Raw genomic sequence first — 15,836 nt, forward strand, 5'->3', positions numbered from 1 at the left:
TGACAGAAAATCAAAGTCAGAAAAGATGGAGTTGGTTCATATAGATGTGTGGAGACCTGTACCAATTTCATCTCTTCGAGGATCATCTTACTATGTTACCTTTATCGATGACTCGACAAGGAAGGTATGGATTTACTTTCTGAAACATAAATTTGAAGTTTACGTTACTTTTAAGAAGTGGAAAACCCTGGTGGAGAGTGAAACAAGTCTCAAAATTAAGTGTTTGAGATCAGATAATGGAAGGGAGTATGAGGACAACGAGTTCAAGAAATATTGTGCAAAAGGAAGAATAAGAATGGAAAAGACTATTCGAAAGACACCTCAGCAGAATGGCGTTGCAAAACTCATGAATAGAACTCTAAATGAATATGTTAGAAGTATAAGGATACATGTTGGATTGCCAAAAATGTTTTCGGCAGATGCAGTTAACACTGCAACATATCTAATTAACCGTGGTCCATCTGTTCCATTAGATGGAGAGTTACAAGAAGAAGCCTGGAGCGATAAAGAGGTAAACCTTTCTTTTTTGAAGGTATTTGGCTGTGTTTCATCTGTACATATATATTTTGCTGATAGAAGTAAACTTGATCCGAAATCTGTTAAATGTACTTTTATTGGGTATGGCATTGATCAATTTGGTTATTGGTTTCGGGATAATAAAAATCAAAAAATAATCAGAAGTAGAGATGTTATATTTAATGAGAAAGTAATGTATAAAGATAAGGATAAGTTTGCATCTGAATCTGAATCTGAATCTGCTACTTGTCATGGGCATGTTGAGTTAGAGAAGATTACTGAGACTGATTTGAATAGTAGGATTCAGAATAATCCTAAAAATCCTATTCCACATACTGAGCTACGTACTACTACTCCTAAGTTGAGACGGTCAAAAAAGAGTCTAAATCTACATAGTGTTATTCTCCATCTTTACATTATTTGTTGTTGTTTGATGGGGGTGAACCTGAAAGTTATAATGACGCTTTGCAGGTTGATGATTCAACTAAGTGGGAGTCAGCTATGCAAGATGAGATGGACAGACTCATGGCAAACCAGACATGGGAGCTGACTGAATTACCAGTGGGTAAGAAAGCTTTGTACAATAAGTGGGTTTAAAAGGTCAAACAGGAAGATTGGTGTCGGGAATTGTAACTGCTGAAGATTTGCATCTTGAGTAGATAGATGTGAAGCCGACTTTTCTCTATAGTGATTTGAAGGAGGAATTTACATGAAGCAACCACAAGGTTTCTTGGTACGCGGCAAAGAGTAATTTGTATGCAAGCTTCAAAAAAGCTTGTATGGTTTGAAGCAGGCCCCAAGGTAATGGTACAAGAAGTTTGATTGGTTTATGTGTAGTAACGATTTTACAAGATGTCAAGCAGATTATTGCTGTTATTTCAAGAGGTTTGACAAAGGATATATTATTTTGCTCTTATATGTTGATGATATGCTTATCGTAGGATCTACCATTGAAGAGATAAAAAGATTGAAGAAACTTCTGTCCAACCAATTTGAGATGAAGGATCTTGGAGCTGCAAACAATATCCTTGCTATGAGGATTCACAGGGACAAAGCTAATGGTACTTTGAACTCGTCATAGGCTGAGTATGTCAAGAAGGTTCGCAAGAGGTTTAGCATCAATGGTGAAAAACTAGTGAGCACTCAATTAGCTAGCCACTTAAAGCTTACCAAGTGCAGTTACCAAAGACTGAAGAAGAGCAAGTTTACATGGAACATTTTCCATATGCTTCAACTATCGGTAGCCTAATGTATGCAATGGTTTGTACAAGGCCAAACATAGCACAATTAGTGGGAGTTGTTAGTAGGTACATAAGTAATCTAAGCAAGTAGCATTAGGAGGCAGTGAAGTGGATCCTTAGATACTTGAGTGGTACTGCAAACATGGCATTTTGTTTTAGACGAACCGGCATTGGGTTGCATGGTTATGTTGATGTAGACTTAGCTAGTTATGTTTACACATTGGGTGGTACAACAGTGAGTTGGATTTCACAATTGCAAAAAATTGTGGCCCTCATTTCTACAACAGAAGTTGAGTATGCTGCTATTATTGAAGTTGGGAAGGAGATGACTTGGTTATAGAATTTCCTAGTTAGTTAGGTAAGAAGCAAAAGATGAGTGTTTGGCATAGTGACAGTTAGAGTGCTATTCATCTTGCAAAGAATCCAGCTTTTCATTCCAAGACGAAACACATTCAATTGTGATACCATTTCATTCGTTCACTCGTAGATAATGGAGTCTTGTCTCTTGAGAAGGTTCAAGGCAGTGAGAATCCAGCAGATAAGTTGACTAAGACAGTCACCATTAATAAACTGAAGTTGTGCGCAACTACAACTTTAATTGATCTTCAAAGTTGATGAATGAAGATTAAGTTGTTGCAGTGTTCTTCTATGTGATGAAGATAATGGAGAGCTTGTGTTATTAGGTTCCAGGTGGGAGATTTTTGGGTCTGTGGACCCTGATAAGTACTGTTCACTCAGTTCTAGGTCAAATGAGGGCTTTGTGTACTTTGGTAATTTCCCTGTTGCTTCCGCGTTGCCCTAATGCTATACTTATAAATAGATGAAAGGGGCGCCTCTTGTAAGTTAAGAGAGTTGTATTGTTTTATGATCATAGTAGATGTAGCCCTATTCTGGGATGAACGACATAAATCTTTATATTCTTTGTGTTTGTGTTTGATTTCTTTAATTCATTTATCTTTCTTGTTTGCTATTTTATACCTCACCAATCCTGGTTAGGAAGAGTTTATTCCTAACGAAGTTTTCATTGGTGATCTTGGGTATATAAAGCACCACCACTAACTGCAACAAAAGTAACTAGGCTTAAGCATTTTGGGTCATGTTGGTAGATCCACAAGATGATTGGGTCAGCAAGTGGTGGGGAGTGACAAAGGTATCAGAGCCGACCAGTGCGCATGACTGTGTGGATCACGGTTTTGGGCTGACCACACACTTATCGTCATGTTTTGATTGATTATGGAACCCCGCGAGGACGTGAGGGTATAAAGAGGCATATTTAAATTGTGACCAAATTATTTTTATGTACTATGCATTTATGTTCTTTCATGTCACAATTGATGCTCTAACTAAAACTATGGGGAATTTTTTTTTTTTAATTAAAAAAAAAAAGGCAATCAAACTGCATGGATAACATTTGAGAAAATATTCTATGCACCTCAACAAGCTTTTGGATCGAAGAGACCCTCTTCTTAACAGCCGCTTGAGTGCTCCCATCAGTTACTATCAACGTAGAATCCTTAGTTATCACCACCTTGGTAGCAGTACCCAATACCTCCTTCCAGCCTTCTCTAGGGTCAAACCCATGTCATCTCCAAATACAATTCTGCAAGACGTGGGCTCAAAACATGAATATGTGAGGAATTTTAACAAATATACCTATAGTTTGACCAAATTTACCTTGTTATGGATGCAAAGTCACTTTTAGCATTTAAAATTAACTAAATTCAAATTTTCTAGCCACTTCTGCCATGATATCATCGTCATCAACACCTTAATCATCATAATAGTCAATCCTAGTTTGTGCCTTCAAATAATATAAAACACCAACTGGTGTATATTAATGTATTTCCTCTATAATAATGTTTTGTTTTGATTTATTATGGACATTATTTACTTCAAATACACAAATTGTGGTGTATTTTAGTGGTTAATCAACTACCTCCAATCAAGATAGCGATGTCATCTAAGTTGTGGCTCTTGCGCTCGCCAAAGGCAAGAGCTTTAATAGCAGCTACCTTCAGGATGCCCCTGAGTTCATTTCTAATTACTAGAGCCAAAGCTTCCTGCTCAATGCCCTCTGCAATACGAAATTGGGAGAAAAAATTGATGGAAAAATTGAAGTACTTTATTCACTGTAATCAGCTACTTAAATAGTAGAGTACATGAACTAACACAGCAACAAATAAGGAACTAACTGACTGTGGAAAAACAAATTTAGGAACTGACTAACCACAGTTGTAACAGACTCCTATGGACTTGGTAAACTAACAGACTCCTAAAAACTTGGACAAGCAAAGACTTAATCAAATTAAACTTTTAACACCCTCCCTTAAACTGAGTGCTCTTTTGACATTCAGTTTATTTAGAGAACTTCACCAGCTTATTTAGTTGCCTCCCTCAAATTGTATTCTCCATTGAACAAACACCAAGCAATCTCTGCAGCTTCACGAAAATGGCCAATTTGAGGGGTTTGGTTAGAAGATCAGCAACTTGATCTTCACTTCTACAGTAGATCAGATCAATAGTTTCATCCTTTGTGAGATTCCGTAAGAAATGATACCGTACATCAATATGTTTGCTTCTCCCATGTAGAGCAGGATTTTTTGACAGTTTGATTGCTGAACTACTATCACAATACACTCGAGTGGGACCTTGTTGATGATAATGTGATTCTTCAAGTAGTCTCCTCAACCAAATTGCTTGACAAGCACACGACGCATCAGCAACAAACTCTGCTTCGGTAGTGGACAAAGTAACAATTTGTTGTTTCTTTGATGACCAAGAAACAGCACCTGAGCCCATCATAAAGACATAACCTGAGGTGCTTCTTCTATCATCTGGATCACCTGCATAGTCACTATCAGTGAAGCCAAGTAACCCAAAATTTCCTTCCTATCTATAAAGAATACCAAAATTAATGGTCCCAACCAAGTATCTGAAAATTCTTTTGGCAGCAAGGAGATACAACTGCGTAGGATTTTCCATGTATCTGCTAATAAGACTTACTGCGTGCATAATGTCTGGCCTGGTTGTAGTCAAATACATAAGACTTCCGATGATTTGCTTGTAAAGAGTGCTGTCTACTTTCCTGCCTTCATGGTCTTTGATTAGCTTAAGACCATGTTCAATTGGTGTAGTAACTGAATTACAATTCACCATTTGAAACTTGTCCAGCATTTCTCGAACATATTTCTTCTGTGAAATAAAGATTCCAGCAGAAGATTGTGCTACTTCAATGCCAAGAAAGTAGTGCATCAGTCCAAGATCAGACATTTCAAACTCAATCATCATTGATTGCTTGAAATCATCAAACATAGCACTATTGTTTCCAGTGTAGATTATATCGTCCACATATAAACACACAATTAAAATCTCACCAGTAGATTTAGATTTGATAAACAAAGTATGCTCATATGGACATTGTTGAAAGCCTGATTTGGAAAAATATGTAGCTATGCAACTATACCAAGCTCGAGGAGCTTGAGCCCATACAGGGCTTTTTTTAGCTTGTATACCTTTTTCACATTCCCTTGTTGCACATACCCCGGAGGCTGATCAACATATACTTGCTCTTGCAAATCACCGTGTAAAAACGCAGATTTTACATCCATCTGAAAGATTGGCCGTGAGTTTTTTGCTGCCAATGCAAGTACCAATCGAATGGTATCATGCCTCGCAACTGGAACAAAAACCTCTTTGTAGTCGATGCCAAATTCTTGCTTATAACCTTTTACCACTAGGCGAGCTTTGTACTTGTCAACTTCTCCCCCTTGATTCAGCTTTATTTTGTAGACCCACTTCACACCAATTGACTTTTGTCCTTTAGGAAGATCTGTCAATTCCCAAGTGTTGTTTTTCTCAATAGCTGCAATTTCTTCATCCATGGCTTTCTGCCATTTTTTATCTTTAACAGCATCTTAGAAAGTAACAAGATCACAATCTGAGAATAGAGCAAAATGTACAAGTGGGTCATCAGATTGATCAACACCACTTACCTCATAATCTTGCATCCATGCCGGTCTCTTTTTGGTACGTTCAGGCCAGATTGTGGTTGAAGTTTCAGAGTGATCTTCTTCAAGTGTTGCTGTTGGTTGACTTGAAGAGCTAGAATGCAATGGTTGTTGTTCACCAACCGTAGGTTGCGGATGTCTTTCTTCTTCATCATCATCATCAAAGCTTATAGGAATGTTCTGGCTTGAACTATTGACAACATTTGTCAATGTTTTCTCTTCATCAAAGATCACATCTCGACTGATGACGATTTTCTTGGTGATGGGATTATACAATTTATATGCCTTTGAGTGCTCACTAACCCCTAGAAAAATACACTTTTCTCCTTTATCATTAAATTTCTTCCTCTTCTCATCTGGAACATGTGCATATGCAATGCACCCAAAAATTCGTAAGTGGTCGACACTCGATTTTCTACCACTCCAAGCTTCTTCAGGAGTCCGATTACAAACTGCCATGGTTGGACTTCTGTTTAGGAGATGTATACTCCACAAGACTGCCTCAGGCCAGAAACTCTTTGAAAGAGGACTTCTATTCAGCATACTCCGCACCATATTTAAGATTGTACGATTTTTCCTCTCCGCAACACCATTTTTTTGTGGTGTGTGGATGTTGTAAGTTGTCTTTTGATTCCATGTATCTCACAGAAATTTGCAAATTCCCGTGAGTTGTATTCCCCACCACGATCAGTTCGAAGAGTTTTGATAGATTTCCCAACATCTTTCTCAACAAGAGCTTTGTAATTTTTGAATGCCAAGAAAGCTTCAGATTTTTCCTGCAAGAAATACACCCATGTTTTTCTACTAAAGTCGTCAATAAAGGTAATAAAGTACCTTTTGTTACCATTGGATGGTGGATTAATAGGCCCACAAATATCAGAATGAACCAATTCCAGCACCATTTTGGCTCTCCATGCTTGTCCTTTTGGGAAATGTTCACGATGCTGTTTGCCAATGATACACTCTTCACAAACTTGCTCAGGATGATCAATCTGTGGAAGACCAGTCACCATATTCTTTTCATAGAGCAACTTTAAACTAGAGAAGTTCAGATGCCCATAGCAAAAATGCCATAGCCAAGCTAAATCTTTCACTATAGCAGAAAAGCAAGGAAGGATATCATTCTGGATGTATAGAGGAAACATTCGATTTGCTGTCATATTCACTTGAGTGATCTGACCCATCTTTGGATCATGAATTCTGCAGGTTCCTTCTTTAATGATGATCTCATATCCCTTTTCTTGAAGTTTACCTACACTCAACAGATTAGTTTTCAAACCTGGTACATAAAACACATTTGAAATAATCTGTTTAGCACTTTTGGAAGTCTGAATTTGAATGGTGCCCTTCCCCATAACAGAGATAGTAGAATCATCTCCAAATTTGACAGTGGAATGGAAGGACTCATCTAATTCAGAGAATATAGACTTGTTTGCACACATATGATTACTAGATCCCGTGTCCAAGTACCACATTCTTTTATGGGGTATCTTCAGTTATGTTGCAAGCCATAAGAAGAGAAACCTCTTCTTCCTTCTCCGCAAAATTTGATTTTGCTCCCCTTCCTTGATACAATTTTGTCCTACATTCAAAACGATAATGACCATACCTTTGACATCTGTAGCATTTGACTTTGGATTTGTCAAATGGTTTTAATTCCTGGTTTCCACTTTGATGATTATCTCGTCCTTTACCTCTACCTTTGGGGTCATGAACTTGATTGCCATGTGTGGAGTGATCATTGTTACGGCTGCTGCCTCTTTCCCTTCCTTGACCGTATCCCTTCTTTTGGAAAGATTGGTTGTTGGATGAGTATTGTAGCTGCAATGCTTGCTCCACTGCTACATGCTGATTAATCCATTGCTCGTGGACTCTCAGCGAACTCATCAATTCTTCAATGGAAAAGGCATCAAGATCCTTGGTACTTCTGCTTCATTGCGTCCCATATTTGTTTTGAAGTATCCTTGGTGAGAATCGTCTCCAAGATTGTTCGATCAATTGCTTGGAACAAGTAATTCTTTACCTTCAGGTCCTTCAATCTCTGTTCCTCCAGCTTCGTTTTCTGAGTATCCGTCAAGGTTACTCTGTTTCTGGAAAACCAGTTTCAACGAGATGCCAATATTCTTTGGATCTCAAGAAACTTTCCATTAGCATGCTCCAATGGTCATAGTGACCATCAAATCTAGGTATAGCAGGTTGCACAAAAGTCTCTGATGCCATTAAGAGAGATTGACTGCTATTGCTCAGAAATTAAAAAAAAAACACACCAGAGAGTAGACAAGAGCTTCAGCTCTGAGTACACTGTCTACTTTCCAATTCAGAGTATTTGGCTCTGATACCACTGATACGAAATTGGGAGAAAAAACTGATGGAAAAATTGAAGTACTTTATTCACTGTAATCAGCTACTTAAATAGTAGAGTACATGAACTAACACAACAACAAATAAGGAACTAACTGACTGTGGAAAAACAAATTTAGGAACTGACTAACCACAGTTGTAACAGACTCCTATGGACTTGGTAAACTAACAGACTCCTAAAAACTTGGACAAGCAAAGACTTAATCAAATTAAACTTTTAACAACTATCACAATTGGGTACTTCTCCTTAACAGCGTTGTCCAATAATTTAAACATCTCCTTTGGGTTTGTGATTTTTCAGTCGACCAGAAGTAACTGCAACCAAAGCACCCTGTGAATACTCCCCACAGGACAATGCTAGAAATGCTATGCTTGACAAAGAGTTAACAGCCCTTCCTTGCAATCGTGGAACTCCACTATCATCTTCTGTCGATCGGTAACAAAATACAAGTATCCACGATTAAATTGCATTCCTTCTACAATCTGTAAAGCGTTCTCCGCATGATTCCCTTTCTCAATTGTTACTACTCCCTTCTTACCCACTTGTCGAAGAGCATTAGAAATCATGTTTCCTACTGCATAACCGTTCCCTGCGCTAACAGCAGCAACATCTGCAAGCTCGTGATCCTCAACCTACAATATAGTCAATATTTTCAGTTGATTTTGGCAAGCATGAGTGCATGAACTACTGAGTAACGCTCCGTTTATTTCAGCAGAAAACGTTTTCAACGAAAACAATTTCTACAGAAACTTTTCAGGGCATAGGTGGTGGGTTGGCATTGGTGGTGGAGGTGTTAGTGTGGTGACATCGGTAACTCTTTAGTCCAGAAAACGTTTTTCACTTTCTAAAATTGGAAAAAAATTTCTGCATCTTTTGGCATTTGATACAATGAAAAACCAAAGTCCACGGCCAAAGTTTTCCATTGTCAATGAAAAAACAAGCCCCAGTCCCACCTAAACAAACAGAGCATAAATGTCTGCTTATATTTTGGTTTGCCATACTTCTTTTTCTACCCAATTCTTCAGTCCTTCCCGGGGTACTAAAAGAAGAATGGAAATACTGTATACCTCTCTGGACATCTGTTTGAGCTCAGAAACAAGGGCCTTTGCAGTTTTCTCGATTCCTCGGGATATCTGACTGGATTCATGCCTGCAGCAATAACCTAGAGAATGGAAATCTTTGAGAAATAGCAGATAACACAAAGCTTGTATGGACAGCAATAGCAACATTCATGTCTTTTAAAACTTCCAAAAACAGCCATACTAACCCTATAATTGAAAAAAAAAAAAAAACTAAACAAATAAAATAAAAGATAGAAAGAGTAACTTGGAAATGTAACTGGCACTAATAAATCTAACATATAGCCTGCGTTTCAACAACAATTTGTATGAAAATAAGTAATTTTATTGTTCTAATGGGAGAGATATACAGCTGATAGTATAATGGCATTCCAGTCATACCTTCACACCTTCAGAGATTAGGCCTTGAGCGAGCACTATTGACGTTGTCGAACCATCACCAGCAATATCATTTGTCTTAGCTCCAGCCTGTCTCACCAATTTCACTCCAATATTTTCCAAAGGGTCTTCCAGCTCTATCTGATTAATTAAGGCAAATTAAAGCCATTTAAAAGGAGAAGGGTTGATGCGGAGTTACTTTCTTCTCATGTGGTTGAGGATTTCTAAACCCACGGCTTTTAAATATTTCTAACACCATCAAAGCATGTGTTACCTCTCTTCTTAAGTGAAAACCACACAGTTCAAATAAGATGGAGAATCTATTCATATATTTTAATGAAAACATTAAGATGAAATACAAAGTTTTTTCCTATTATGTAAAATAAAAACAATTTTCATAGATTTGAACTCACATCGGAAAACATGACAAAAAGTAAGCTTTTTGGCACAATTTTGAATTAACATTATATATAAGCTATATGTAAAAAAACTCAAATAGCACGCTCGATATATAATATCTTGGTCTCTTATATTAGAACAAGTTTTCTTTAGCATTTCTTCGAACATATTCTAGGGTTGATCCAAGCCCCTAACAGAAGCAAAATACCAAGAACCCAAAAGTTTCCTTTACAAACTTAAAGATAACTTTGAAATACCAAAGTTTGAGCTGAAATTAATCGAAATTTTTAAATCTTGAGAACTTACAAATATTAAAGGTAACATATAAGGGTTTGCCTACAAATGAATGGGAAGTTTAGTATCAATTGATAATCAAGAAAGCCATAAAACACACCATCAATCTTCATTGTTCAAAAGCTAAAACCACTCATAATTGGAATGGCAACTAATTCTTTGTCATATAGAAGTTAGAACCACTATCTTCAAGATTTGAATCACCAAAAGTCCAATAATAATTAAAAACTATAATCAATTTTTACACCAGGGATAAAGAGAAATGAAGGGCAGTCCATGTCTGCAAAATTATGAGTTACCTCTTTGAGAATAGTTTCACCATCATTGACAATCTTTGGAGGTCCATACTTGTTTTGCAACACCACATGCCTACCCTTTGGACCCAATGTCACTCCCACCAACTCTTTCACCAAGTCCACCCCTGCCTGCATGAAACAAAACCAAAACAAACTAGTCATTACCACAGACTAACCACATTGATCGCAATTTCCAGTTACAACTCAACGGTTCATTAGGGTTACGACACAATGTGGTTGAATCATAACATCAAACACATTGCATAAGCATTACAAATTGGGTCTGGGTAATGTTAACTGTGTGGGTGAAAATCTGACCACACTACCCGCTTAGAGATCAACTGGAGAGCACAGGCAGAATAGATGGCTTCAACAACCTGTAACAGAAAGAAAAAGGCTCCGGCGGTGGTTCTTCCACCCGGGGGCACTCCAACGATCAAGTCAGTATATCTCTCAAAGATAATCAAGTGCAAAACTTAATACTCAAAACATAAATTGCATACCTTAGACCCACGGGGGTGCCTCTCTTTTATAATATACTCAATTCAAGTCCCACTAAAAGTATGACTTCCATGAACTCCCATTTAGTGCTTACTTTGGACTCTTTAAGGGATAAAGATAAACTCCCTAAGAGCTTTATCCTTATCTTGGTTAAGTCCCCTCTTTGTCTTAGGACTCTTGTCCCTTATCCGTTTATCTCGGATTCTGATATCTTCGGAGCTAACCTCGGCTTTGCCGAGATCTTCTCGGCGTCCCAACCAGGACACGTGGTACCTCGGCTGACACGTCGGCGTCACCATGCCACGTGTTGGTATTCAGAAAATACATCCCCACATTAACAAAACGAAATGCCAAAATATTTATAACCCAATACACTTTTTACACACTTTTCAACACTAGCACACTTTTTCAAAACTAACAACAACCTAAGGGTTGTTTTTAGCATTTTCTTACAAAATTTGTGAACAACAATTGGGAAAGTGAAAGAAGAGATTTTTGGGCTTGAAATGTTACCAGGAGTTTCTTTGTAGTAGAACCACCATGATTGAAGTAAAGCTCTTTAGCCATGGCTCTTGTTTTCAGTTTCCTATGAGTGAAGATGCCATGGTTGGTTGTTTCAGGGAGTGAAATTGGTTAAACCAACAATTAAAGTATCTGTTCAAAATTTTGGGATTGGCTTAAGAGGGTACCATCATATTGTGAACTGAAGGATAAGACTTTGAGAGAGAGAGAGAGAGAGAGAGAGAAAATATCTAAAGAAACCATTTTGGCGCTATTATAAGAGTGTAGGAATAGTTGAATACAGATTGGTTGTTATTACAGTTTGAAAAGGGGTTGTCAAAATAAAAATATTTTCCCCAAGGAATGGCTTGTGACATTAAAATTTTAATTTGGACTAGTTGATCAGTAAAAATTATTAACGGAAGATTTTGATCGGTAAGAGTCAGAATATTCTTATCGGTAAAAGTTTTTAAAAAAATTTAAATAGACCGTGATTTCATAAAGTTTGATAAGAGTGTTCTATAGTATTTAATGATTTTTATCATTCAGAGATCTCAACTGTCTGATTCAGTTTAACTTTTAACATAAGTCAAATCCTTTGGTTAAAGTGATAATATTGTTAATTAATGAAAAAAATATAAATATTTTTATTGTTAATTAAATTGAGGGACACATGAATTTTGATAATTTGAATAATTTATTTTGTAAAATTTTTAATAAAAAAGTTAAACTAATCTAATAATCATATAATTTTTATTTTATCACATTTGTTTAAAAAAATATATATATTATGATATATTTTTCGTAAACAACAATTATTGAAACAAGCAAAAATGTTAATATTTTCCAGGGTCGCTAGTATTTTTTTATTAGTATGGCTCACCTATCATTTGGCGGCCAAGATTAATTTCACCAATCTCCACATCTTCAATCCCCAATGAGGAATAGTCCCTCTCCATACAAATGTCGTCCTTGCAAGTCTCATTTTCGATCCACAATTAGCTCATCTCCAGTCCGTTATTGGACGGGAGGGCGCCGTTCAGTTGTTGTGGACTTTTATCTAGACTCATTTAGATGATTTAAATTGTTTAATTTGTGAAGTTCGTCGAGTATATTATTTTTATAAAAAATCATATTGATTGAATATCGATAGACATTTTATTATATCATATTTCTATCAATGGCATGCATAATTTTTAAAATAAATTGTGATAGAAATGTCATCTGATCAAATGGATATCGATATCCAATCACCGTGAATTTTTACAAGGATAATGTACTTAATGAGTTTTACACATTAAATTATTTGAATTATCAAGATGGGTCCGAATTAGAGTCCAAAATAACCCATAGTACTCTCCAGCCCAATAATGGACCGGAGAGGAGCCAACTCCCACAACTACCATTCAAAATCATTTATTTCCTAAAATTTTTAGTGAAATTCATATATATAAAAAATTAGCATATCATCCATACCATGTACAGGGTTGAACAGTGATCGATAAAATTATTTTTAATTAATTAATTTTTTTATAATAAACTATCTTTTTTTTTTTGAATTTTTTAGTCTTTAGTGATTTTTCAAAATTATGTCAGAATTTTTTATTTTTTCAATTCATTTTGGGTAGACGAATATATTAAAAAGTAAAAATTGAAAAACTTTATTAAAAAAATTGAAAAATTCAAAATAAGACAAAAAAAATTTTATTATTTTTTGCTTATTTGTGTCTTTTTTGAAATTTTTTTCAAACTTTTTAAAAATTTTAAATTATATATGTTTAAAGTTTCACTTCGACTTTCTTTTTTAAATTGGATGTAGCTAAGATGTAATGCTCCCAAATAAATGACATACATATAGAATTCCATGAACTCATCCATTAAATAATTCAATTCAATTAATTAAATCTCTAAATCGATATTTCATTCATGTATGAGATTTACAAAAAGAATCCACATGAACTACACATTTAATCTTTCCTAAGTTGAATCCATAGCATGTGTTACTGACAAGAAATAAACAACAAAAGAAATGCCTCAAGGGTTATAAGTTTCCGAGGCTAAGCCTAATTATACAAAAGTGGTTAACAGCCCATACAACTTAAGCTCTTGGCTTGTCAAAATAATCACAAAAAGAAATAAGTCATGTGCTCTTAAAAGACATTCCACGCCTTCAGCTAAGTGGAATCATCACATCCTTTCCTTCAAAATTTCACTAGGGGTGAGTACAAAATCTAGTAGAGATATCTTCACAAAGTAAATATGTTTAAGCAGTCTTATACATATGGATGCAATATTATACCATGCTTCAAAATCACAAGTTTTGTTCCTTTGAAAATCATATACAATGATCCTTTAAAGAATGTCTTTATCATTAATATAAATTCTAAGATTTAAGACGGAGTGGTAAACATGACTCGGGTAAATCTCCAGGACTAGTGTTTGCAAGTAGGCGTATCAAGTACTACCAAATCCTACTTTACCAGCTTCTAATCGGAGGGCTTAGGCACCCACATGCGCGTGTTTCTGGTCTTATACCAAGGATACTCAGGCCAACTTAATTCTCGACTACACTCTCTAATCGGATTTCGCACCGCATTTACCCCAAAACATTTCAAGAGCAACACTTTTTTCCTCTCAACAACAAAACCATTTCCAAGGCATAGCCATAATAAACCATATTCCCAACTACGTAAAATGAGTGAGTTGAAATGAAATTTTATAGTTTCAATATATATATGATTCCTCTACAATCCTCAACATTTGTTCGATGCGAAAAGAATTTTCAATGCATTCCTCAAATCATAAAACCGAAATCTATACCCCATGTGACATGATATCATTTCATATTCATAATCAATGGTCATTTTCATTGTCATGGTCCAAGCATATACATTCATGTTATTCAATAGATTTCTTCAACAACATTTGTCTGTCTCATGGATTTCTAAATCAACATAATCACATGCGATAATTTTATCATTTCTATAAGGAAATTTCTAGCAATTTCATGAATCTTTCATAAATTTCACTTTCCCCCAAATTTCCAATATCTAGGGTTTGATCAAAAGAGGGTTGTTCTTTATTTTCTAAACATTTTCCTCCATGTATTCCGAAGAGATTCACAAGTTCATAAAACTACCAAATTTGAAATAAGTCAAAAGAAGTATCACTTTCCAACATTTTCAAGGCCCAACACAATAAATTTCAAACCCCCACTAAATAATCATAACAAAATAGGGAAAACATGCTAAAACCATATATATAACTCAAAGAATCTCCTTACCTCAACATTTGGGATGAAAATGAAAGAAAAGCTTCAAAAACAACGGCGCCGAAATTCGATCTCCATCGTACAAAACATAGCCCTTGATGAGCTCTCCAATATTAATGAAGGCATTAGGTTCAAAAACCCAATGGATTTGGGTAGATCAAGGAAATAAATGAGGTGGATGGAGGGTTTCTAGAGATAAATAATGTAATGCCCCAAAATAATTACAACAAGATCAACCCATGACAGTTATTAAATAGTAACAGATGTCTGAATATAATGTTCTCCCATTCATAAGGTTTCATCTCTTTACAAAAGTGTAACGCATGCAGTAATACATTCATAAATCCTAACCCTGAATCTATAGCATGTGTCATAGCAAAAGATATTGAAATAAGAGTTAAACAGATATAATAATTCCTTATTGGCTGTAACTTTCCAAGACTGTGCTTGGTTATAACAAAGTAAGTTTAAATTCAATACGAACAAAGCCCTAGGCTTGTACACAATAATTTCAACAATAACAAAAATATAAGCTCTTGACTCCAAGTCCTCTCAAGCTATTGCCTTGGCGAAGGCGTATCATCAGCACCTGAAAATGATTTTCCATATAGGGTGAGCCAAAGCCCAGTAGAGACACTCTAACATAGTGTATGAATCTTAACAGAGTTGTACGGTGAATGCATATGTAATGCTCATGCCAAAACATGTTATATCTCTTTCCAAAACCATGCAATGCCAAGTTTACATCTCAATTCATGCAATCAATTCCTTTTCAATAAAAAAGGGCAGTGGATACAATACTGGGAATCTCTAGGATGTGTTTGCAAGTAGGCTACAAGCACTACCAAGTTGTCGATTTTACCGGTATTAACCGAAAAGCTCGACACCTAACCGCGCGGGTCCTCTAAACTTTTACCAAGGCCATACAGGCCAACATAATATCATAACTACACTCCTACCTAGATTCACCAAGGTATTCACCTCCTTTTCT

At 36.0% G+C, this 15,836-nt stretch overlaps 1 protein-coding gene and 1 pseudogene across 5 annotated transcripts in view; one reads left to right on the forward strand and one right to left on the reverse strand.

Moving 5' to 3' along the window:
• LOC114282620 (protein PHYLLO, chloroplastic-like) overlaps positions 1-15,836 on the forward strand; it is a 330,809-nt gene that overhangs the window by 254,778 nt on the left and 60,195 nt on the right. The window lies entirely within an intron of this gene.
• LOC145801406 (chaperonin 60 subunit beta 4, chloroplastic-like) lies at positions 8,353-11,838 on the reverse strand (annotated as a pseudogene). Its single transcript, XR_014342827.1, has 5 exons — positions 11,587-11,838; positions 10,576-10,701; positions 9,587-9,724; positions 9,194-9,288; positions 8,353-8,758 (listed from the first exon to the last, which is right to left on the reverse strand). The product of XR_014342827.1 is annotated as a chaperonin 60 subunit beta 4, chloroplastic-like (transcript).

This window comes from Camellia sinensis, chromosome 10 (genome assembly GCF_055761805.1).
Source record: "Camellia sinensis isolate YWXY chromosome 10, ASM5576180v1, whole genome shotgun sequence".
NCBI lineage: Eukaryota > Viridiplantae > Streptophyta > Magnoliopsida > Ericales > Theaceae > Camellia > Camellia sinensis.